The 4,050-nt window shown below is 35.4% G+C and overlaps 1 protein-coding gene across 3 annotated transcripts in view; it reads left to right on the top strand.

The window, feature by feature from the left end:
• IQCM (IQ motif containing M) overlaps positions 1-1,581 on the top strand; it is a 649,001-nt gene extending 647,420 nt beyond the window's left edge. For all 3 annotated transcript variants that reach the window (XM_049632280.1, XM_049632276.1, XM_049632278.1), the window contains exon 18: positions 1,424-1,581. The gene's annotated coding sequence lies outside the window, so the exon portion shown is untranslated. The remainder of the gene's footprint in view (positions 1-1,423) is intronic.
• The last annotated feature ends 2,469 nt before the right edge of the window (positions 1,582-4,050 follow it).

Below are 4,050 nucleotides of genomic sequence, written 5' to 3'. Positions count from 1 at the left end.
AAATGAAATGAAATGAAATGAAATGAAATGAAATGAAATGAAATGAAAGTTTTATTCCATGTGGTCAATGTGATGTTCTTGCTAATTTCTATCAATTGCTGTTAATTCATTTTTGTTTCTTGGAAAAGTATATATAAAGATGAGCATTTCCATAAAAGGACAGATGCCATAGGTGTTGGGCTCAATTATTCTTATTATTTTATTTATTAAGAGCAATATCTAAGAATAAAATGAAAGGTGTTATTTTTCACAAACTCATTTAAGTGAATTTTGAAAATATGGGTTCAGAGAGTCTAGTGACTAGTTTTTAATTCACAGATCAGTATACTTACATTTTAGAATTCGAACATCACCCCTTGCACACTACTTTGAACACACGATTACTGCACAAAATATATCAGTCAGGATATGAAATTTTTTCCCTTGACTGAGTATGAAAGGAGGCCTGAGAAATGTATCTGTACCTGGTCTCAGGAGCAAGTAGTATAATTTGTTTTATACAATAAAATTCTATCAAAAATTTTACCTAGGGGCACCTGGATGGCTCTCAGTTAGTTAAGTGTCAGACTCTTGATTTTGGCTCAGGTCATGATCTCATGGTTGGTGGCTTTGAACCCTGAGTCAGGCTCTGCACTGATAGCACAGAGCCTACTTGGGAGACTCTCTCTAACTCTGTCTCTCTCTCTACCCCTCTCCAGCTTGCTTACTTTCTCTCAAAATAAATAAATAGATAAACTTTAAGGAAAAAAAATAGAATGATTCAGAGATGAAAAAAATGCAATAAAGGAGATTGGAAATAAGTTTGATGCAGAAATGAATTAAAACTTTAAAGTATCTGAAACATTATGGGGCACCTGGGGGATTCAGTCGGTTAAGTGTCTCATCAAGCCCCACATTGGGCTGTGTGCTGGCAGTCCAAAGCCCACTTGAGATTCTCTCTAGCCCTCTCTCTGTCCCTCCCCTACTTTCTCTCTCTCTCTCAAAAAAGTAAACATTTGAAAAAAATTATCTAGAAAAAAATCAGTGAATTCTAACAACTTATACTACAAAAGGGGAAAGATGAGGTGAGATTGTGAAGGAAAGAGACAAAACAGAGACAGAGACAGAAACAGCCATATAAACAAACAAAGTGACAGAGAGAGAGAGAGAGAGAAGCAGCAGCAGAGAGAGGCATTTCCCCCTACAACTGAGTGAAGTCATCTGCTTACTTGGCTGTGTCTCTAAGATATTAATTCCAAATTGGGGGACATAGAAAGCATGAAGAAATTAACTTCATAAACTATCAGAAGTCTATTTTAGTTAAAATTTAGCTCTTCGATCAAAACCACTTTTTAAAAAAATTCTTAAGGTTAGCGTTATATAGCGCCTGAAGAACCAAGACATGTAATGTTTGTCTTCTTTGCCTTCCTTGATCTGTCTCCAGAAACATGCTCAGAGAAAGGAGCTCAGTGCCCAAGAGGAACAAGAAGGACAGACCTCACACAATGACACATCCTAGATAAGTATCACCTTAAACAATGACGTTGGGACTTCTTCCCTAATCAATCGTATCTGGCTTCCAAATTTAAATACAGTTTTTATATAAGCAATGTATGATCTCTATTGTTTTCCTTATATGTATTTTCTACATAGAAGTATCATTACTTGATTTCCCAAGCAAGTCAGTTTTTCCTAAATTGAAAGTTAGCCTTTGTTGAGTGCTATTTTAACACAGAATAACAGAAGTAGAGTATTTTTGCAAATATAACTATCTGTTTTAATAAAGATGGAGACACCTTGAACTACACACACACACGCAAACACACACACACACACACACACACACACACACACACACATATACTTTGACACATACTTTCAGGTAATAGTGAAGAATGAAGAACCTGAGGGAAGCATTACTTTAGCCTGGTAGCTTTCTTAATTATCATTACCCCTTTATGATGCTATTTGCAGCTGAATAACTAGTTTCTCTCTCCCAGCCATGACTTCCTTCTGTTCATCCCTGCAGTGGAGGCAGAATCTTGTGTGTGTGACACTGCAATCTGTCACATGGTATGATTGTAATCCCCACACATTCAGCATTAGCCATACCAAGTGTAAGGAAAAGAAGAACAATATCCTCCACACTTAGTTAAAATGTCATGGAAAACTGTGAAAAACACACACACAAAGTGTTCAGGGTGTCCATTTTTCAGCATGATGTATTTTTAGTTTTCTGCAGCCGGCAAGTCTTAATTCAAACCAAAGAAAAATATCAATGGACTGCATATGGTACACTTCTCAGCATCTTTAAACATATTTGAACCAAGCAACATCATCCTTACAGCATTTTCTAGGACTAAACTATAACTGCTCACATTTATAATGCCTTCAAACCAGGGAGTGAAAAGGAACCTGGAAGAAACATTGCCAAGCCATCCTCCTGTCTTTCCGGATGCTGTTTCTCAGTCTTTTTGTGGGTCCTTACCTTGGGCCTCTTCTTGTTTATGGTTGTTCATGTTTACGCCCACTCCCCAGACGATCTCATTCAGATCCATCTACATAATGGCTCCCAAATTCATGTCACTAGATTAGCCTTCTTTCTTGAAATTTGAATTCATATATGCAGCCACATACTTGACATCTCCACTTGGGTATGTAACCAGCAGCTCAAACGTAATGTGTCAGTCGTGTCCAGTCACCAATCCCCAAACCTGCCTTCTCATCTGAGTTCATGGTAACTTCATTTCTCTAGTTGTTTTGCCCCAAACACCATCACTGACAATAATCTGTGTAACAAGCCCCAAATGTCTTGTTGTCCTATTTCTACAACTTCCATAGAGTTATAGTGGAGAAGCATATTTTTAGTAATATCTAGTGTTGAAAGTACTAGAATCATTTGTTGCATATTGAAAAGGGAGCAAGAAACGGAATTCACAATAATAATAAAGTGAGCAAAGAGCCAAATTTTAAAACAACTTTGTCTATGCAGTGGGGCTCAAAGAATGACAGGATAGATGAATAAATAAAGGAGTGTGGTATTTATAATACATCAATGTCAGTATTTCAAGTGTAGTCACCGCTTGACAATGCAGAAAATGGATGTAAAAATAGAATAATTAGACCTCCATTCTTAACCTAGAAAATCAAATTCTTTACTCTCATCTCCCTAAGTCTTTTGTTTTGAACACTTAGCTTGGTAAATTGTGTCATATAAATGCAAACATTTTTCAGGTTTGTAGAGTACCTAGTATAAAGTTAGTAAAAAAAAAATCTGTTAGAGTATTGTTTTTCCCCAGTGTGCAGTGCATTTATTGTTTAAACAACTTAGCTAGCTAATGTTCATTTGTAAATAGTTCACAAGGAACTATTATTTATCAGTGTGTGAGCCATTAAACTCACACTGTAGTACATAATTACATATAAGTAGTAGAGAATGCTCCAAAGTGTTTCTCTGCCAGGTAAATGTTCATCACAAACATGTACAAGGTATATTGATGATTTTTCCAAACTCTAACTGGTGGCTTAGCCTAGAAATGATTACCTTTTGCAGACTAGTAAAGTGTTGCAATTATGTTTTTAATGCATAAAAGCTTGCAATAATGTTTTTAATGCATAGCATTATATGGGGAACAAATTATTTTGAAACAGTCAAATATTGAAATAGGGAACAAATTATATTAGAACAGTCAAAATATTAAGAAAATATTTGTGACACAAAAAACGTTTCTTTGAATGTTAATAACAAACAAGATCTAGCAGTTGGTCTAAAACTGCTATAATTTCAAAATAGTGATAAGAAAATTTCTAGGTATCTTCCATACATATAAATATGACATTATTAAAATATCTGTGATTTCTGTTGGCGACAAAGTCATAGATATTGCTAATAATAATGTTGTTGGTTGCCTACATTCATTTGGAAGGAAATGATGAAGCTTGAGTTATAGATTAATAAAAATAAAAATGGATTTTTTTTCATCCAAATTTTCACCTCCCACCCCCCTTGAATTCTAATAGATCTCTTTAGGGTGATTGTTCCCTATGTAAGAATGCCTGATTTAGCTCCTC

The sequence above is a fragment of the Panthera uncia genome, chromosome B1, assembly GCF_023721935.1.
Source record: "Panthera uncia isolate 11264 chromosome B1, Puncia_PCG_1.0, whole genome shotgun sequence".
NCBI classification, from domain to species: domain Eukaryota; kingdom Metazoa; phylum Chordata; class Mammalia; order Carnivora; family Felidae; genus Panthera; species Panthera uncia.
The sequence above is the reverse complement of the archived record's forward strand: the minus strand, read 5'-3'. Positions and strand labels throughout refer to the sequence as shown.